Source organism: Saimiri boliviensis, chromosome 1 (genome assembly GCF_048565385.1).
Source record: "Saimiri boliviensis isolate mSaiBol1 chromosome 1, mSaiBol1.pri, whole genome shotgun sequence".
Taxonomy (NCBI): Eukaryota; Metazoa; Chordata; class Mammalia; order Primates; family Cebidae; genus Saimiri; species Saimiri boliviensis.
The window spans coordinates 226,808,092-226,831,100 of NC_133449.1; the positions used below are offsets into that span (position 1 = coordinate 226,808,092).

Genomic DNA, 23,009 nt, shown 5'->3' on the forward strand with positions numbered 1-23,009 from the left:
CTGTACCCTCAGTTTTCTGATCCTCAGACTTTACCATTGGAATTCACCCACAGGAGCTTTTTGCCTGCTGTCTGTATCACCTGTCCTAGCCTAGTAAACAGGCAGATTTCAGTCTTAGAAATCGATCTATTTTTCTCATAAGAAAATTTTCAGACCTATCTATCATTGCATCAACCTGGTATTGTCTTTCTTTTGGTTTTTAGTTGTTTAATTGTACTAAATTACCCTATTAACTAAAATAAGTGGCCCACACCACCTGATCCCTAGAGGTAAGTACTTCTAACAATTCTGATTTTACTTTTGCTGTTGTTTACCTCTTTTTTTAAACTATCAAAAATGAGCTTATAAAAGATGAGCATTTAGCTCGCTCAATCCATCACTCCCCCAACCTCCCTATGTGTTGTAGTTATTTCCTTATTTGTCACATATGAAATTTAAATATTTTAAAACTCTATGTTTCATTCTGTCAACTTTTGACATGATCTAGTGACTTCCCAGTGTGTTTGATGATGACGATATTAGCACTCCTGCCCCCTGTTCTCTTCTAAATTCCATTATCTAAACCTTTAATTTTATAATTTATCTTCTGTACTATAACCATAATATCTGTAATGTTTGGTGCATAAATCAATTCTCAAAATTTAAAAACCAGTAACAGCATTTATGTCATTATGACTATTTAAACATTATTTACTGCAAAGTCAAGAAACGCACCGGTTTACCTGTCCTTCACAATAGTGTCACGTCATCATGCTGGGCAGCGCAAAGAAGCGCTCCTGTCATCCCGGCCAAGAGGATTCTCTTTCAACACGTGGCCTCAATTGCTCTCAATCATGTCATATTTTTGTTTGCTTTCTATTTGAACCATGGCTTTCTTATAATTTTTATATTTGGTTCAGTTTGGAGGACAGAGGGAAGGAGATGTTTAATTATCTTGTTTTTCCCTTGTAAATAGAAGAAACATATACTTTTACCATATCCTGAAATATACTCTCAACCATATGACAAAATCTACTTTTTCCATGGGACAGGTCTCCGACAGACAGTCCTGGACCCTCCTCCTCACACATGGACCAATGGCTTGCGTGCAGGGCCTCCACACAGCACTCAGCCTGGCTTTCCAATCTTCAAACCTAGCTTAGACCCATGATTTCTTCCTTGGGTCTCTCCCTCATTTGGCTACCACTGAGAAATGTCTTATTTAAAATGCGCAGCTGGGAGGTAAATTTTCTGAGCCCTTGTATGTCTGAAAATGTCTTGATTCTACCCGAATACTTGATTCATAGATTGGGTATGGAACTTTTGTATCAAAATAACTTTTCCTCAGAACGTTGAAGGCATTACTCTGCTATATTCTAACACTGAGTGTGCCTGATGAGATGCCTAATACCAGTCTGATTCTCCTTCCTTTCTTGAGAAATATTTCTTTTTAATATTTCTTTTTAAACACTTCCCTAGAATGATATCTGCATCCTGAGTGTTCTGCAATTTCTTTAACAATGTATCGCTGTGAGGGTATTTCTGACTGTCCTTTACATTACTTGGTGAGTTCTCCTAATCTTAAATTAAGCTCTGGGAAATTTTCTTCTAATATTTTGTTAATTCATTTCCCTTTCTTTCTCTGCTTTCCATTTCTGGAATTCCTATTAATCTGGGGCTTTTCAGATTTATAATATCTTATCTCATATTTTGGAGTTTTATTTTTCAACAGTCACTTATAATTTATAAAAGTAATTTCTTGTTTTGCTTATTTCCTTTTTCATGAAATCCTGCTTTTGTTTTATGGATGTAACACTTTCTCAAATACAAATACCAATATTAATAAAATAGAATTTTTTCAAGTTTTCTTCTGTTTTCTAACTTACCTCTATTTCCTCTCAGGTCAATATACATCTTTATATATTTCATATATGTTTATATTTATATGTATATAACATATATTTGCTTATCTTGGGTTTTTTTTCTTTCTTTTCTAACTTTGATATCATTTTTTCTTACTACTTTTTCTTTAGTGTTTGGTATCTAGAATATCCATCCATATTTTAAAAAGTAAGTCCGGATGTATTATTCTAGATATCTTGGTAGGAATTTATACTAGTTTTAGATAGGCCCCTCCCATGAATGGGAAGAATGACCATAAATTATGTGGTCATCAACAAGAGTATGAGCTGGGAGGATTTTAAATGTTAAGTGGGCATTCGAACTGCCAGAATGAGGACAGTAGTTTACTAGAAATCTCTGTTTTCTCAAGGTTTTCTTCAGAGCACTGCTTGCCAACCTCTTTCATACCATTAAATATATCAAAAGTAATTTTTTATAGGGGCACTTTGCTGCCAGCCAGAGACTGCTCCCGGCAGCTCTGGCAACTCCAAGCCCCTCCAGGCCTCCTGGCAGCTCCATACACAGAGGTAAGGAGGGACACACCCCTTGCACTGCATAGACCAACCCTCATCCACGGCTTCCAGATCCTGCACCCCACATCTGCCTACTTGGTCCTAAATGATCTCCCATTCCACTTTTCATCTGCCCATGAATCCTATCTCCTCCATTCTCTCTTCTCACATTTCTCTGTATTCTAACCTCCAGAAATTTGTTAAAACTCTCATACGCTGATTACTTCTGGCTCCCTTTCTCCTGGTTGTTATGAATTTTTCTAGCCTAACTACTTTACTGAGATTTCAATGGGATTAAAGATGAAGGATAGGTAAATAAACATGCTTGACCTGCCATTTTGAAATCTTGGAATGCACTATTTTCAAAGCAACCAGAATAGCCCTTCTATTCTGCTTTCCTCATGTTTTATTTAATTTTAAGAACGACATTATCTTTTAGTTAAAGATTTAAATCATGAAATTATCCTTAATTTCTCCTTAACCTTGATCTCCACATCTAGTCAGTCTTTGAACCCTATTATGCCCTGCAAAGCTTTTTGAAATCTGTTTCCTATTTAATATTGTCATTGCCCATATGGAAAATGTAGACTGATGAGAGGCTAATTAAGAACTCACTAGCTCTGATCCTCACAGACCCACCTGCACTATTGTGATGGCTCCCAACGCTCTTCCTGCCTGTAATCTCCCCAATTCAGCCCACTCACGGTCCTTTCCTATTAGTTTCCAAAAATATGGTTCTTATCATTCACCATATGTGTATCAATTACCAGGATATGAATCCCTGGAGGTGCTTATGAGCATGCCAGGAAAGGTTTTTTAAGATTCCAGCTTCTAAGCTTGGTGTGAAAGCCCCTTCAAGTGCAGGCCTCATCCTCCATTTCTGGCCATACCTCCCACTCATCCTTCTTAAATACTTTGGGTTCTAGCCAAGTTAAACTACTTTCTAGGCCTTTAATTTGTTCTGCAATTTCCTAGCCCCATGTCCTTGGTTTTCCTATTTAAAAAGCATGTTCCCCTCTTAGAGAGAAGGTGTTGTCAAAGTTGCCCCCATCTTTCAAGGACCACCTTAAATGCCCACTCATTGCTGATCCTCCCAGCTGGAATTAAGTCTTTTTCTCCTGTTGTATCTTAATACTTGGTTTACAATTACATCTCTTATAATTACATCTATATTCTGATTTATTCAATAGTCATTTGTGTACACATATTTTCTCCAATATAAACTACATGTATCTAATGTAGACTGCAAATGACTTGAGGGCAAGAGGTACGGTTGTTAATTTTATTTTCTTATAACACTCAGCACATGCCTTACAAGTAGCTGATGTTCAATAAATGTACTTGGAGTGGAGGTAGATAAACTGTCTGGTAAGGAATGACCATTGCAACAATTAATAACTTTCCATTGTTTAAATGTATTACCCTAACTTTTAAAGTTCTCCGTCTTATAGCTCCAATTTACCTTTCCACTCCTTTCCACAGAAACCTTAATTCATGCTATAACATTCTACTGACAGACTGCCAAAGTGATCCCCATACTGTATGCATCACCTCTACCTGACCCACATTTATGATTTTCATGAATCGATTCAAAGTGCTTCTCCAGCCCTTGAATCAATTGTAGCCATTCAGCCTGCAATGATCTTTCCATCTTCTGATCACGTTGGTAATGTTCATAACAACTGCAATTTCTTTTGCAATTTTTCTTATTCCTTAAATGTAATTTCTATTAAAAACCTTCCCTAGCTAAATCATGTTTCTTTTTATTTGCCCCAGAAGTTCATTCATAGGAGGACTCAGAAAATTTTTTATTTATTGATGATTTTATCATTCATCAATCAGCAGTAATAACATTCCAATGTATTCAACAATATTAACTACGTGATTTTAAAATATGCTTTAGTATTTTCAACTATAATTAACATGAACTATATCAATGAATAATAATACATGACTATATATGCTAATTATTTCAAGGATGTTAAATCTTTTAAATAGGTTAAATTATATATCATCATGCTTACGTTATATATGTGCTTTGCATATATACCAAAATTTATTCCAGACATACCCAAAATCGATTCAAATTATTACATCCATTTAATTAAAGCTTGTTGCAAAATAAATAATAGTGAATGATCTCTTTTCATTACATTTCTATAGCTTTTTCTAGGAATAATTTTAAAGCTAATCTGAATACATTTTGACAGATTTAATACAAAGGAACAAAACTTTACTGCAAAATCAAGATATGTTGCTGCATACTTTCAATGTACTCATCTTGTCATCTCAGCAAAAATAAGCCACTTATCTTTGCTTATTTTTCAGAATTTTACTTTCATCGTCCAAACATATTTGTACCTTGTGTTAATTATCTTTCTCTGACAACCTCCTGTTGCATTGCATTTTCTGTTCATTTATAGTTGGACAGCTTGCTCTGGGCTCATTCTATTTTATAGCAAACATTATTTCTGTCTTTGTCAAATCTGAAGCCTATTGTCATTCTCCCTCCTCTACTGCTTTGAACGGAGCACTGTAAGTAGACTTACACCTAATTCATGATCATGTCTTCAAGTGGCTGTCAAGGGAGAAACTATACTCATATAGTCATTTACATTATAATATTATAAAACATAATGTCATCACATACTAATTGGGTGGTATGATTAAATAGAGAACACTATTAATATCTCTGGGTTATCATCAGAGAGAGGTAGGTGGATATAATAGAATTGACCTTCAGTTATGTAGACGTTAGCAAAGTAAAGAGATAGCATAAATAGGGGGCCACTACGCCTTGATGCCGGACAGATCTAGAGTACGTCACGAAGTTCTTCTGCTAATTTGCTGTGTGATCTTGAGCAAACCACGTTACCTCTCTAAACCTTAGTTTTCTATAAAATAGAAATCTTTCAAATAGGGCCACTGATTTTTATCTCAGAGGGTTGCTGGAAGGACAGAAAGAATACATAAAGCACCTAGCATAGTACCCAGCACGGAGTGAACACAGCTCATCAATCCTGAAATGATAGGGCAGTCCAGGTGGAGAAAACTTAGAGACCATGCATTTTCTTTTTTTTTTTTTTCTTTTTTTTTTTTATTGTATTTTAGGTTTTGGGGTACATGTGATGAACATGCAAGATTGTTGCATAGGTACACACATGGCAGTGTGCTTTGCTGCCTTCCGTCCCCTCACCTGTATCTGTCATTTCTCCCCATGCTATCTCTTCCCACCTCCCCACCCCCCCGCCCCTCCCCCATTTCCCCCCAACGGACCCCAGTGTGTAGTGCTCCCCTCCCTGTGTCCATGTGTTCTCATTGTTCAACACCCACCTATGAGCGAGAATATACGGTGTTTGATTTTCTGCTCTTGTGTCAGTTTGCTGAGAATGATGGTTTCCAGGTTCATCCATGTCCCTACAAAGGACGTGAACTCATGGTTTTTGATGGCTGCATAATATTCCATGGTGTATATGTACCACATTTTCCCTATCCAGTCTATCATCGTTGGGCATTTGGGTTGGTTCCAGGTCTTTGCTATTGTAAACAGTGCTGCAATGAACATTCGTGTGCACGCGTCCTTGTAGTAGAATGATTTATAATCCTTTGGATATATACCCAGTAATGGGATTGCTGGGTCAAATGGGATTTCTATTTTTAGGTCCTTGAGGAATCGCCACACTGTCTTCCACAATGGTTGAATTAATTTACATTCCCACCAACAGTGTAAAAGTGTTCCTATTTCTCCACATCCTCTCCAGCATCTGTTGTTTCCCGATTTTTTAATGATTGCCATTCTAACTGGTGTGAGATGGCATCTCAATGTGGTTTTGATTTGCATTTCTCTGATGACCAGTGATGATGAGCATTTTTTCATATGTTTGTTGGCCTCCTGTATGTCTTCTTTTGTAAAGTATCTGTTTGAAATCTGGCACTAGACAAGGATGCCCTCTCTCACCACTCCTATTCAATATAGTACTGGAAGTTCTAGCCAGAGCAATCAGGCAAGAAAAAGAAATAAAGGGTATCCAAATTGGAAAGGAGGAAATCAAATTGTCTCTATTTGCAGATGACATGATTGTATATCTGGAAGACCCCATCATCTCAGCCCAAAATCTCCTGAAACTGATAAACAACTTCAGCAAAGTCTCAGGATACAAAATCAACGTGCAAAAATCACAAGCATTCCTATACACCAGTAATAGACTTCAAGAGAGCCAAATCAAGAACGAACCTCATTCACAATTGCTACAAAGAGAATAAAGTACCTAGGAATACAACTAACAAGGAACGTAAAGGACCTCTTCAAGGAGAACTACAAGCCATTGCTCAACGAAATAAGAGAGGATACAAACAGATGGAGAAACATTCCATGTTCATGGTTAGGAAGAATCAACATCGTGAAAATGGCCATACTGCCCAAAGTAATTTACAGATTCAACGCTATTCCCATCAAGCTACCAATGACCTTCTTCACAGAACTGGAAAAAAACACCTTAAACTTCATATGGAACCAAAAGAGAGCCCGCATAGCCAAGTCAATTCTAAGCAAAAAGAACAAAGCAGGAGGCATCACACTACCGGACTTCAAACTATACTACAAGGCTACAGTAATCAAAACAGCATGGTACTGGTACCAAAACAGAGATATAGACCAATGGAACAGAACAGAGGCCTCACAGGAAATACAACATACCCACAACCATCTGATCTTCGACAAACCCGACAAAAACAAGCAATGGGGAAAGGACTCCCTGTTTAATAAATGGTGTTGGGAAAACTGGCTAGCCATGTGCGGAAAGCAGAAACAGGACCCCTTCCTGACACCTTACACCAAAATTAACTCCCGATGGATTAAAGACTTAAACATCAGACCTAATACCATAAAAACCTTAGAAGAAAATCTAGGCAAAACCATTCAGGACATAGGTGTAGGCAAGGACTTCATGACCAAAACGCCAAAAGCAATGGCAATAAAAGCCAAAATAGACAAATGGGACCTAATCAAACTCCACAGCTTCTGCACGGCAAAAGAAACAGTCAGTAGAGTGAATCGGCAACCAACAGAATGGGAAAAAATTTTTGCAGTCTACCCATCTGACCAGGGGCTGATATCCAGAATTTACAAAGAACTAAAGCAGATCTACAAGAAAAAAACAAACAAGCCCATTCAAAAATGGGCGAAGGATATGAGACCATGCATTTTCATCTCAACTACTGCCCCAGCAAAACTGAGGGCAACCACTACTTATGGCCCCTCTGGGCAGCAGGGACCACTGCTTTCCAACAGAAATCCTCTTCTCCTTTCCTATTTTCCTTTCCACGCCGAATCAGGAGAGCTTCCATCAGCCAATTAAAAACCCAGAATTAAATCCACATGTCAGATAATGTAGCTAACTTTTTCCTTTGGAGAGATAAAAGAAGTGATAGAGACAAGGAAAAATACAGCCCTGCTGCTGCCCCAGACAATGTTCTCCAGCAAAGAAACTGACTCACAGCTGGAGAACTTCGAGAAAGAAAATTTTCCACAAAGCAACAACGATGCCACAAAATAAAAGAAAAATGAGAAAAAGCTATGACCTGTGATTCCATAACTACATCTCTGCTGCCTAACATTTCTGTGAACCTAAAGACTCATTCTACTGTCAGATCTAGTGTTTTAATCACTTCACGAAGGAACACACAGAGAGCGGAGCTTGGCCTGAATTGATGACTTCCCCGATAGCGTCACCAGAGCATAACCCAAGTCCTCAAGCCCTTCTCTGCCTCAGCCCCTCCACTGCAAAGGCACGGGCTTGTCCACATGGCCCTGGGGTGAGAAGGACAATCCACAGAGGGAACAGCCTGCGCTGTGTTGGATCCTTACATCCAGTGCACGCTGCATTTCATCAACGGCAATGCTGAAGTCATATTCACGAAGGCTGAGAAGCAGCAAAAAAAAAAAAGGCAAAAATCCTAAAACATCCTGTCTGATAAATGGAGGAGATAATAAGGAGCTCCCGGTGGGCACACAAAGACAATTAGACGGTGACAGGCAAGTTGAAAGGCTCCTGCTGGAAAAGATCAGAAGTTGGGAGTTCTCAATTTATTGAGCACTGGGTGTGTGGGAGCAAAGGGGGCACCCAAAAGAAGGGAATCCAAGCACAGCATGACAGACAACAGGGACATCAAGGATGTCCAGGGAGACCAAGGAGGGATTTCAGGGAAAAGGATGCCTGGCCCAGCAGTGACCACACGCTCAGAGTTAGGGTGCCAGGATAGGGGAGGGGAGGGGACAGGAATGAGTCCTGGCCCCAGAAGTCCCAAATGAAGCCAAAGTGAGACAAAGTCTGGAACACTACGTGGATGAGGTGACAAGAGGGGCCGCCATTGACCAAGGAAAGAATCTGAAATATTAATGTGGTCAGAGAGACAGATAACTTTTATAAGAGCATTCCAAAATGAGCAGTTGAGAGAGGCAGTTCAAGCAAGGAAGGAGATATCTGTTTATTTTCATAGGCAATTGTAGGCTTAAAAGGCAATCTGGAAGATTTTTAGCCTTAAATAGATACGTGGTATACTATTTTCTAGCAGACCACCAAATATAACCTGGTGTCTGGAATACAATTTAATAGGCAATTCCCAGAATAAATTATTTCAACGTAGCTATATATTTCCAGCCTTGTGAAAGGGTGCATGTGTATTTTCCTCTCCCAGAAGTGCCTCCAAAGTTTTACTAATTCACAGTCTCCTGCTTCTCCCCCCACTGCCCAGTGTCAGATGACATCTCTTGACAGTTCCCAACATGGATCCCGAAGTCCCAGCACTCAGGACCCCTCCTGCTGCACCCTACCCCTGCAAGTGCTGCCTTTCCACAGACAGAGTTCTCTCGGGTATGGCTCTCGTCCTGGGGGAGCTGGCGGTGCATGGCTAGTTTCCTTAGCACCTAATGGGAACCAATTCATTCCTAAGAACAAACACAAATGGATAGGAATGCCATGTGCAGTCCACACACACTTGACACACTAAACACAAAATACACCTCCCAATTTTACAGACTTCATTTAGTTCACGCTATTCTATTACCTCAATTCCATTGGAAGAAAACATATTAATAAAAAGCTTCCTACTTCAAAAACTGGCAAATTACTTTGATGCTACTTCAAACTCTGTGTTTTCAGTTCTCCCACATTTCTGTCTTGATCCCTGGATAAGAAACCAATATATCAGAGTGAATACCTTGTTTGTGTTTATCATTGTTATCTTTATGAGAAGGCATTAACCCTTGCCCTTTGAGATAATGGAATCAGTGGACCTCAGATCAAACAAACTGAACTAAGAACATCTGAGACATGGGAAGTTTGTCCCTGGGATGTTGGTATGCGGTGGCCCTATCCAGCTTTAGGAAACTAACCCCACCCCCACCCCCAAGGCATTGAGAAATAATTTTATTTGCTCTTATTCATCAGGAAAGAAAAAGTAGCAAACCCCAGAGCCAAAGACTATTCATCCCACCCTGTGATAACCCTGACCCTAGTAAAGCCAACATCTGTCTCATGTTTGAGGTGGCTGACGGCCAACTGGGGATCAAGAAAACAACAATTTCCCTGGTCAGATGTAAGCCTGGCCCAGCATGTTGACTTTATAAACCACCCTGTAAGCTCAGCAAATTTAATTGGTAGATAGGGTTGTCTTTCCTTGGCTCATTTCCCACCAATTAATATTACCGGCATGAGTACCCATATGATCAGACATACACTAACAAGACTCTGTCTAGACAGGCAGAAAAGGTTTTTTCTTTGTATTTTTTCCAGAATTAGGCATTAATGTGTGACTCGTGAATGGAACAAATGTTTGCATAAATCCATACTGGGAAAAGAAATTCTGCTCTCAAACACTGCCAGGGGAGGCACCATTGGCAGGATTAATCACATATTGGAGCTGCCATATTAGTTCATTCCCCCTGTACCACAAAGATGTAGGAGCCAACAAGAGGGAAGGCACCACAGTAAGAAATGTGAGTAGCAAGAGTATAAATCAGTACTTTTGACAGGGTGATTCCAGACAGCTTTGCTTTAACCAACATTTGACCTTACTTTATGGTGGTGAGGAGATATCGGGCATAGTTAAGTGTTAAAAATGACCCTGGCCTTCCCTTTTTCATATCCCTATAGATATGAAAAACTATAAAAGCCACTTTTAAACATTACTTTGAAACTCTTAAGTGAGGTATATAATGCAGAAATATCTGTTATCCAAAATCTAAGATTTTATCCTTTTCAAAAGAGGAATTTTTAAAAGCACCCCCTCTAAGGCAAACAAAAAATGTCAAGTTCTAAGACATAAAGAAAACTGCAAACTTTCTTTTCCCCAACTACTCAACTCACTTACAACTTGCCCCAGTCCCTTTTTAGTGTTTGATATACGAACAAATTATGAAGCTAAATCTGTAGGGAAGACTAAATTCATAAGGTTTTGGGTAAGTAACTCTAACAACCATCGCTGATGATTAACGTTATGGGTCCCTCCGTCCTCACAAGTGATCAAACCAAGTCAACACTTGCTGCATTTTCAAAACTCTGCTAAGAAATAGTGGAGGACACAGAAGTATGATATAATATGGTCTCCTCCCTCAAGGAGTTCATAATCAGATGATCCATACCAGTTTAATTTTTAAGATTACTGCTCTAAGAAACTGCAGCCCAACAGAAAACATCGTGATAGTTTCCCTGTTGGAAAAGGAGATTTTTGTCAGTTGAATGCACAGTGGCAACATTTCACTTTTGGAGAGAGGAAATTTGACCCTCTGAACATGAGGTTCTGTGAGGGCTGCAATCACTGTATCCATCTCCTCCAGGCCCCAGATAAAGACGCGTGACCCAAAGTGGGTCACACAAAGTCCTGCCTGTGGATGTCTTTGATATGGAACTAACAAGGAGGCTGCTGCTTCTCTGGTGGAAAGTTGTGGGAAAAATTGACACTGGAGCTTCCTGTGGCTGCTGTTTGCTGCTCATGGAGGGTGCCCCACTGAGAGGATAGGGCCAATGTACACAGAGAAGCAGAGAGAAGAGGGACAACACAGCACTGTAGACTCTGCTTCCAGAATCCTGAAGTTAACCATGCCCTGTCCTTCCCACAGTTTGATTATGTTTGCCACTAGGTTCCATCCTTGGCAAGCTAGTTGGATTTGGACTTCTGTCCCTTACAACCAAAACGTGTCTTGACATCAGTTGTTCTCCATCTTCAACCAACCTAACAAGAGATATGAAGTCTTAGATTTCAGCAGAAGTTACATGATAGACATGACATATTATATATGAATTTTGACTCTAAAGGGGCTCAACCATTGAACTCGCTACAAAGTATATATGTGAAATTTATTCTTGGTCTTCAAATTATCTCAGATGACTGTCTTGAATAAATTTACACCCTGAACAAAGCCGAGACTGATGCATCATTCTTAAACTATTTGTTCTACACATCTTGGACCTGCTGAAATGGTCCAAAAACTACCCACCCCACCAAGCACTGAAACTACCTATTCCTGCCTTCTAATTCCAAGCGCCCTCCATTCGCTGTCACCTGCTGCTTCTGCACCTCCACAGGCACAAATACTAGAACAGCACTGACATACCCGGGGTGATTATTCACAAACACATCCTCGCATCACCTACATCTCTGCCTTCCGCTGAAGCCTCTGTGGAATCCACTTCTCTCTCCTGACCATGTGGCCACCACAGCAGCTGAATCAGCAGCCCTTCCTTCTTCCATCCCTCCCAACTCAGAAAACCCCTAGTATCTCCATGAGGACCACATTTTGAGAACCCCTAAACAAGAGGACTCCCTACAATTCCTGCTAACACTATTATCTCTGCATAATAGCACAAGCTTTTCTTTCTCTGAGTGTTCTTTTTTGACAATGAAAAGGGCAGATTTTAGAAGTTTCTCTCTTTTCTATTCTACAGTTATAAAAAACGAAAAATAGGCAGTACATGAACCTCAACCAAGAATACTGTTTTTTCAGCTGCTTTTCCTTAACCTTGAGATTCCTGAATTGAAATGGGGGAGGGAGAATAATTAGGTATGATGTTTGAGAAATTGATTCCTAATAGTTTGTGAGGTTTAGAGTATTCGTCATTTCACCCACTATTCAAGTGTTTCTTTATGGTTTGCTCCACAAAGAAAAGGGCTCTTGGGAGTCAAATCTGTTTGAAATTATTCAGCTCAAAGATTGACACTGTGAAATTAGAGAGAAAAAGGTCAAATAACCTTATCAGTGGATTTTCAGAGTAAAGTATGGTCTGACATCACGTAGAGGTTTTCAGATGGCCACAGACACTGAAGAGACAAAAAGAATTTTCCAAAAAAGAAGAATTTTTCTTACAGTAGAAGAGATCCAAGTCCCACCCACATCATTTTTTGTTTGTTTGTTTTCTTGCCCTTGACCCTCCTCTGCTAACACTGCATCTAAATTACTGCAGACACAGTGGAATTTGGAATCTCCATTAATATTTACAAAGTTTGCCACCCAGGCTATGACCCACCCTGCTGTTTCAGAAATGATAAATTCATCTGCCTCCACTGAGACCTGAGAAATCTTATTTCACTGGGGAATAAGCATAATTTCTGCCGTACACATGATGTGATTATCATGTCTGGTTTATTAGCCGGCGGATCTCCTACGGCTATTTCACAGAAAAAAAAAATGTATTCAATAAAACTTTGAAACGACTAGAATATCATTTTCTCCAAAAGTCTGATTTCCTTAGTAGCCATTAATGTTACTAAAGTACAAGTAGGCACAAGACCAAATGGGAACAGGTAACCATTCTGGAAATGTACTATGACACATGAGGCCCCGTCTACATCAGGAATGCACTCTGAAGCAGACGGATGCAGAAATGCATTTCCTCCCAGTAGCTCTCCATTCCAACTAGGAATTTGTTTTGTCTTTCACTGAGAAAAAGAAAGGAGTTGATGACATTGGTTGTTTTAATGATTTTGTTTAAAAATAAACAAATTGGAATCCATCTTTGTCTTAAGGACCAAAGGACCTACAAGGAAGTTAGATGACATGATTTCCAAGGTCTTGTCCTTGGAAAATTCAAAATAGATCTAAAATTCAAAATAGCATACAAAATTCATGGTAGACATGAGTGCTTCCCACAAATATTTTGGTTTGTTCTTCTGGAAGCATGATAGGCTGGCATATTTGCTCTCCTTGAAGTTAGGTGTGGCCAGGTAGCCAGTTCTGACCAAAATACCTTAAAGCAAATGTGACAGTGACATGTGGAGTGAAGGTGCCAGGTAACAGAACCCCTCCACTCCTGTGGGATGGACATGCATTGCAATGTCCCTCCTTCTGTTCTTTTATATTCACTGAGATTTGGGAGTTGGTATTGCAGTGTAACCTCGGTCCTCCTAGCTGAAAAGGATGGCTTTGTAGAGAAGGTAAGACTTGATCATATTGTAAAGAGAGAAGAAAGTGATTGAGAGATTCTAAAAATGAGATCTAGTCCAGAGATTCTTAACAACATAAAACCAAATAAATGAGAATATTCAGAAGTGGGGCTCAAGCATCAGAATTTTCAAAAGCTTCTCAGGTGATTCTACAGTATATCCATATCCAATTATAAATTGCCAATTTACAATAAAATGAAAACATTAAAATAAGGGTAATTCAGGGCTGAGAACTGCTGGTTTCAATAATAGGGATGAGTGAAGAATAACAGTGAATAGATAAGACATGCATAAGACTCAAATAATTTTTCCAATTCTCATATGTTCAAAAGTCCCAGATAGAGTTTCCAGATAACCTCAACAAAGATTAAAAAAAAAAAAAGTTAAAATTTTGTACTAGCAAAAAAAATCTGACATAGAATGGTTAGTTAACAAACTACAATTGGCGTTTCTCAGTGTTGATTTTTCAAAAACATTTTCTTTTTCTTACAAAGAAAAAGGAATATTTGAAAACCCACACCAATTTTGCCCCTAAATGATTTAAATGAAATAAATGGTATGTTCATATATCCATTCATTATCCATTACACTAATAACACTGTTACAAATTATATTAATAGCTAATAGTTATTGTTTACTATGAGCAAGACATGCTAAGTAATTTGCGATAACCTTACTTAGTCCCCACAACAAACCTTGTTGGATAGTTTTTTATTATTATTATTATTATTATTATTATTATTATTTTAGTCTCACTCTGTGGCCCAGGCTAAAGTACAGTGGTGCAATCATAGCTCACTACAGCCTTGAACTCCTGGACTCAAACAATACCCACTCCTCAGTCTCTTAAGCAGCTAGGACTACAGGCACACACTGCCATCCCCAGCTAAGTTTTTTAATTTTTGTAGAGACGAGGTCTCACTATGTTGCCCAGCTGGTTTCTAACTCCTGGGCTAAAGCGATCATCCTGCCTAGGTCACCCAAAGAGCTGGGATTACAGGCGTGAGCCACCACACACAGCAATAGTTACTATTATTAACCACGTTTTGCAGAGAAAGAAACTGAGCACAGAGAGATGAAGTAAATTTACCAAGAATATGTCATATCAAAGGAGTAGATTTGGGAAGTAACCCCGGTTTTTATGAGTCCAAAACCTATTATTTTGACTATTAGATCTGACTCACAAAAATTTATTTTCACTCCATCATTTTACTAAATAAATCTAAAAGAATAAAGAAGCTGTTTTAATTTGGAACAGAAACTGTTCAATGGAAAAAACAAATCTACTTATCAAGTATGTGGGGTCTTCATGGAAAATAAACATCATGTCCAAAGTATCACTATTCTTATAAAAAGAATTTGCTGAGAAGGAAAAGAACATGTTTCGCCTCTCCTCACCCCACATAGTGACATAGCAATTTGAATTAGTTCACAGTTAGCCCAACTCAGAGTCAGCTGTTATTCACACTTAGTGTAGCAGAAATCCATTTGTAGGCAACAGTAACCAGTTCTTCAGTGCAAATTCACTTTCAAATTGAAAATATATACAGACAGGTAATATTTTGATATTTTGAATATTTGAAAATAAATATAATTGGGAAATTATTGATTCAAGTTGGGTAATCATTCTTGGGAAAAACTGTCAAATAGTGCTAATTTTAAAAGAAACTTGGCTAGCACCTATATCCAATATGTCCACAGAGTTGTGCATTTCTTGTATGATAAATAAAGCTTATGATAAATCAGAATCTTGCCAATGGTCTGCTGTGCAGAACTCCATAGAGACATCCAAACTCATGTGCCAATGAAGATCGCATACCCTTTTTCAAGGAGTAAAGAGGCATGATAGCAAACAACATAGACTTACTAGATGAGTGAGAACATTTGCAAACAAATGAATAATAGTAATAATTTACTTCAAACTCTTCACAGGTCTAGCAACAAATTTTAATTAATATGTGTATAATCCATAAAACCCAAGGGATTTATATAGTACAATCCTAAAGTAATATGACATTCAGGAAATGAAAGTCCAGACAACAAAAATAACTTTAAAAGTAACTCAAATAATTTACTTCATTTCTGAAAGACCCCTGAAATGGTCTGGCTGTGTCCCTACCCAAATCTCATCTTGAATTCCCATGTGTTATGGGAGGGACCCAGTGGGAGGTAACTTAGTCATGGGGGCAAGTCTTTCCTGTGCTGTTCTCATGATAGCGAATATGTCTCACAAGATATGATAGTTTTAAAAAGGGGAATTTCCCTAGACAAACTATCTCTTCTTGTCTGCCACCATGTGAGACATGCCTTTCACCTTCCACCATGATTGTGAAGTCCCCCAGCCATGTGGAACTATAATTCCAATAAAGCTCTTTCTTTTTGTAAATTACTCAGACTTGGGCATGTCTTTATCAGCAGCATGAAAACAGATTAATATAGTAAACTAGTACCAGTTTATTATATTAGTCTGTGGGGCTCTGCTGAAAAGATACCCAAAAATGTGAAGCGATTTTGGAACTGGGTAGCAGGCAGCAGTTACAACAGTTTGGAGGCTCAGAATAAGACAGGAAAATGTAGGAAAGTTTGGAACACCCTAGAGACTTGCTGAATGGTTTTGACCAAAATGCTGATAATGATATGGAGAATGAAATCCAGGCTGAGCTGGTCTCAGATAGAGATGAGGAACTTGTTGGAAACTGAAGTAAAGGTGACTCTTGCTATGTTTTAGCAAAGAGACTGGCAGCATTTTGCCCTTGCCCTAGAGATTTGTGGAAGTTTGAACTTGAGAGAGATGATTTAGGGTATATGGCAGAAGAAATTCCTAAGCATCAAAGTATTCAAGAGGTGGTTTGAGTGTGTTAAAGGCATTAAGTTTAATAAGGGAAATAGAGAATAAAAAAGTTAGGAAAATGTGTAGCCTGACAATGCAATAGAAAAGAAAATCCCATTTTCTGAGGATAAATTCAAGCAGGCTGCAGAAATTTGCATAAGTAACAAGAAGCTGAATGTTAATCCTCAAGACAACGGAGAAAAGGTCTCCAGGGCATGTCAGAGATCTTCATAGCAGCCCCTCCTATCACAGGCCTGGAGGCCTATGAGGAAAATGTGGTTTCATGGGCTGGGCCCAGTGACTTGGTGCCCTATGTCCCAGCCACTCTAGCCATGGCTGAAAAGGGCCAATTGTAAAACTTGGGCCATGGCTTCAGAGGGTGCAAGCCTCAAGCCTGGGCAGCTTCCATGTGATGTTGAACCTGTGAGTGCACAGAAGTCAAGAATTGGGGTTTGGGAACCTCTGCCTTGATTTCAGAAGATGTAGGGAAACACCTGGATGCCCGGGCAGAAGTTTGCTGCAGGGGCGGGGCCCTCATGGAGAACCTCTTCTAGGGCAGTGTGGAAGGTAAATGTGGGGTCAGAGCCCCCACACAGAGTCCCCACTGGGGCACTGCCTAGTGGAGCTGTGAAAAGAGGGCTACTGTTCTACAGACCACAGAATGATAGATCTACCAACAGCTTGCACCATGTACCTGGGAAAGCCACAGACACTCAATGCTAGCCCATGAAAGCAGTCAGGAGGGAGGCTGTACCTTGCAAAGGCACAGGGGTGGAGCTGTCCAAGACCATGGGAACCCACCTCTTGCGTCAGTGTGAGCTGGATGTGAGATGTGGAGTCAAAGGAGATCATTTCGGAGCTTTAAGATTTGATTGCCCTGATAGATTTCAAAATTGCATAGGGCCTGTGGCACCTTTGTTTTGGCCAATTTCTCCCATTTGGAACAGCTATATTTACCCAATGCCTGTACCCCCATTGTATCTAGAAAGTACCTGCTTTTGATTTTAGCAGGTTAGTACCTGCTTTTGATTTTACTGGCTCAAAGGTGGAAAAGACTTACCTTGCCTCAGATAAGTCTTTAAACTGTGAACTTTTGAGTTAATGCTGAAATGAGTTAAGATTTTGGGGGACTATTGGGAAGGCACAATTGGGTTTTGAAATGTGAAGACATGAGATTTGGGAAGGGCCAGAGGTGGAATGATAGGGTTTTGTTATGTCCCCAGCCAAATCTCATCTTGAATTCCCACATGTTATGGAAGGGACCTAGTGAGAGGTAATGGCATCATGATAGCAGGTCTTTCCTGTGCTGTTCTCATGATAATGAATAACTCTCATGAGATGTGATGGTTTTAAAAAGGGGAATTTCCCACACAAACTCTCTTTTCTTGTCTGCCACCGTGTGAGACATGCCTTTCACCTTCCACCATGATTGTGAGGTCTCTCCAGCCATGTGGAACCATAAGCCCAATAAACCTCTTTCATTTTGTAAATTGGCCAGTCTCAGGTACATCTCTATCAGCAGCATGAAAACAGACTAATATGACCCCAATTAAAAATAGCAACAACAAATTTTAAATCCTATTTCTCTTTCCCAATTCTTTAGGGCCCAGAAATACTTCCAGAGACTGATAATTGCTAAATTTTTCAAAAGTATCTATTGAAACATAGCCATAAAGAGTAGATTGTATTATTGATACACTCTCCTTTCTGACCTTTCCTCTCTGGGAAGAATATACTTCCCCATCCCATTAATATTGGCCTTGGCCATGTGACTTGCTTTGACCAAAACAATGAGAGCAAATGTAATGTATCCCACAACCGAGCAGACACTTTAATTGTGTTGTATAGTTTGATTTGGTCTCTTGTGCTCACTTCTATCTGCTTTCTGCCATGAGAAGACAAAGCTCCAAGAAGCCTTGAAATGAGAAACACATAGAACAAACATGAACTTGATCCAGAGTCTGAAATGAAGTCACCAGAGCTGACCACAAACCTGTGAATGAAGAAATCAATGTCTGGCTATGTAAGATGCTGAGATCTGGTGGTATTTGTTACACGGCATATCACAGCAAAAGCTGATACACAACGAGACATTTCTCCTTTCCCTCTGCTTCCCCTGTCTCCATCCCCAGCAAGCAAGAACTCTGCTTCTTTAGGAAGGGACAGGAGAGATAAATTGGAATACACAGTACAAAATCAACTGGGCTGGGAGAAGGAAAAGGTATTAGCTACATAATGATGGGAAAAGTGACATCATGCCATACTAAAGGAGGCAGCCTCTAAGACTGAGAAATAAAATCAGTGCAGCGATCAGTGAGCCCTGAAGTCAGCAAGGAGAGAAGCAGGGGCAGTGTCACCTCTGGTCCAATTGGAGGACTATAATCATCTCAAATAAAACTTAAGCCACCTTAACTGACTTACGTGCAAGGAAGAGGTGGTATTTGGGGTCTGGTATGAGAAAGTATGCTGGGGGAAACTTAAGCCAGACAGGCCTGTAAAGACTGCCCATACCTATTGTTCTACACCCTGTATTGACCTGAGAACCCTGTGGCCCATGATCGTGGCCTTAAAAATAAATGGTGACATTCTTTCTTGTATGACACTAAATATATAACTTAGAGCCTTCTCTTTAAATAAGTCAATACATTTGTCTCACCAATTGCCTTTGCACTTCCATCATGCTGTAAGACAGACCAAGGAATTGGTATTAATATAGGTTTTGTATCATGAACAGTCTCGCCCTTGACACATGCAGTTCCTTGGCAAAAAGTATTTGATTATGGTTGAAATGTCCTTAACTGAATGACCAGTTGGGATCTTCTTAGAAATGACTAGAAGCTGGGAGCTTCTCTGCCTCCAGACACATTGAGGATCACAAACCTTGCTCAGCAAAGTTGCCACCTGAAAGCCCACAGCATCATCTCAGATCATGTGCCAGGACCACTCAGTCAAGATGAGTTCTGAAAATAGACTGACCCTTTGATTATATCCAACATTAAGCCTGAATTTTCCTCAGGCTCCTGAAGGTCAATATCAATGCAGGCTCAAGGTAAGGAAGCCTTCACTGTCTCAGGAAAGTATAAACTCCTTAAGAGCCTTGTCTTTGCTACTGCTCACCATGCTAATGCCACACACACAAAAAAATCTCTAAGCAATAAAAAAGATTAAACAAACTGCTATTTTTCAAGCACCGTGTCTCCCTGCTGCTGCCTAAAGGAGGCCTGTTTAAATGCTTTTTCTTTGTTTTTTCTTGCTCCTTTCTTCTTCAAAAAACACCTATTTTTTCTGACAAATTAATAAAGCAAGTCATTTTTCACCCACTTACAAGTACCAAGATAGGAAAATCCATTGTAAAGAGCTGATGAGGCAATTATAAGGAATGAGGGATGAACGCTAACATTTCTGCCCTGCCTGCATGACTAAGATTTATAACTGTAAACCTGCAAATCTCTGGCTTATGTATGCAAATGTGGGTCCAATTAGTGATTCACCTGCAACGGCTAATTAAAAGGCCTGGGGTGATGGATTGCCGCTAAGCAGGCAGGCAAGGGCCTGGCTGTCCGGCATCATCTATTCCCACACAAAGGACAGCCCAAGGAGAGAATCTCTGAAGATTAGCTCCCTAAAGAACCATCAGACTTTTATATCTACTAATTTGGAAGAAAAAAAATAAGTCATGTGGGAAAATGTAATTATAATGCAGCTAGAAAATAAAAATAGGCAAATTAAACCAAGCATTGTTGCATCATTAAAGGAGAAAATGACCGTTCTGAGTAATTTTCCCATGGAATTCAAAACAACAACAAAAAAGAATTGGAAAAAGGTTTGGAAGAAACCACATGTGATTCTTTCCCCTCCAATTACAACAAATTTCCATAGTTCTCAACTCAGCAAAATGCCTCAACCAAAGTTTGGCAAATAGCAGAGAATAAAGTTGTTAATAAAATAAAAAATCCAAGTCCAAGCCTTCCAGACAGAGCCAGGTTGAATAGGTTCTTGTATTACTTAAACTAGGTTTGGAGACATTTATTCAATTTCTGACTTCCAGTTTCAGCTAAAACAATCTAATGAAAATTCAAATAAAAAAAATAAAAAAATAACGCCCTGCATTTCACAGCCCACAAGTAGCAGCATCTCCAGATCTCCAGTTCCCTCTGATACAAGATGCGAGAATAGAATACCTCTTCCTTTGTCAGCCCCTTGGCTCAGTCACACAGACGTAAATTACCAAACCATTGCTGTGACCACAATGCTTTACTATCTGCTGTCCCTGAAACCCACACCTCTTGATGACTGTCATGCCTCAACCCAAAGGACATCCACAGCAGTTGCTTTTTGGACCAAGAGCCAGGTCTGTGGTCACACAGACTTCACCTTCAAAGGGCTGCTAAATGCAGGGTCTTGTTGGGGTAGGAGTGTTTCTTCCAGGCAGCTCTAGCATGCATGGGATAGATAAGGGCTCTTGCAGAACATCTTCCCGCACATGGCATCCTGGAGGATCTAATGAGGTGTCACATAAAAAATACTCCTTAATTAAGTGACCTCGGAGGGGAAACAGCAGGTGGGCAACATCAGGGTGCTACTGGCAGGAAAATCAAATAGATGCTTATTAGCTTTACCTCATCAGTAAATATCACTGCCTTGGAGAATGAGAAAAATAAATAAGCCTTAGCCAAGGTAGGTTGAAACACTGGCCTTTTAGTGCACACAGCTATACCACCCAGTCTTCCATTTGCCCTGCTTTATTTACAGTCCCTTATGTTAAACTCATACACTAGTCCATTTTACCCTCATTAATTATTTGTATTTACAGTTAAAATAGACCACATCTTCCTAGATGAACTGTATCTGAGTATTTGCTGAGTTCTACTACGTGCCAGGTGTTTCTTGCGGCATTATCTTCAGAAACCTTTATGCCAATCAGGTGATTGTGACTCGCCCAACATCATTCAGTTACCAAGTAGTAGAACAGGCACTCAAGCCTCCGTTCCACGGCAGCTGCCACCCACTACTGACAGGGCCCACTTTCTCCACAGTCTTTGTGTTCTGCTGTTTAACTTGAGTGTGTTCCCTATTTTTTTTGGAATCATCTTTTTGTGGCTTTTACCCACTCATCCCTGCTCTCTTCATTCTTCTGTTTTCTAAAGTTTTCCCAATTCTCTGCACTTCTTTCCTATGCTCTTAATTCTTTACCCTCTCCCTTTTCCCTTGACACTGGCATCCCAAATGCTCACATTAACAATACATCAAGGAAAGACAGACTATCCATACCATCTACCCTTACTCCCTCATTTAAAGAAACCAACGGTGGGAAAAATTAGGCAACAAATCCAAGGGCCCACTGCCATTTGGGAGTTGGACTCTGTTAAACAAACAATTAATTGGGAAGCCATTAGGCTGAGATGGCTTCAGCACCTTGGGTTATACAAGCAGACAGAATCTCAACTCACTGAAAACAGTAAAACAAAACTTAGTCTTAACTAATCAGAAACTGTCAACTCACCTCTAACTAAGGACTTTCCACTTTAACCAATGAAATATTTTATTTGTCTGGTTTTCAAAAATACATTATGAAAGTTTTATCTTTGCACACCTTCAGGGGAACCCTGAACTGCTTACAGTCTGGTGATGCCCAATTCATGAATCACTATCAGTTCAAATAAACTTATTACAATATGAATGTGCCTAATTTTATATGTTAATAACTCAGTATAAAAATTAAATCCTGATTTCACTTTGGCGTTTTTTCAGCCTTTACAAGTTTCGTCTCATGTTCCTTAACAATAATCACACAGAAGTTCACTTTTCCTCACCGAATAGCTTTCCTGGAGCTCTGCAACCCACCTGGGCTGTCCTGTTCAGCACTTTCAACAGGTGCACCAGACTTGAGCTCCCTAAGGGCAGAGACCTTCGTTTATTGTCTCCAGCACTTGACACTGAGTTGGAGCCTATAAAAGATTGTTGGATGACTGAACGAACAAATGAAGGAAGCTGTTTCTTCCCAAGTCCCAAAACACACCTTCTCTGTTTCTACCTACATTTTCTTAAAGTTCTCCCTGTCTGAAACACTTTACCCCATTGGTTTATTCTCCTGGTTTATTCCATTCACATTTCAAAGACAAGCTCAAATCCCTTGTCTTCCATTGAGCATTTGCAAAGCACTCCAGCTTATGTGGATTTTTCTCATCACTGGTGTCCTGTAGAAATCATCCATCTAGGCCAGGCGCAGTGGCTCATGCCTATAATCCCAGCACTTTGGGAGGCCGAGGCAGTGGATCATGAGGTCAGGAGTTCGAGACCAGCCCGACCAACATGGTGAAACCCCATCTCTACTAAAAATATAAAAA

General features: G+C 39.7%; 1 long non-coding RNA gene across 1 annotated transcript in view; it reads right to left on the minus strand.

Annotated features, from left to right (window-relative positions):
• Positions 1–23,009, minus strand: part of LOC141580892 (uncharacterized) — a 433,710-nt gene that overhangs the window by 386,775 nt on the left and 23,926 nt on the right. The gene's annotated exons all lie outside the window — the stretch shown is intronic.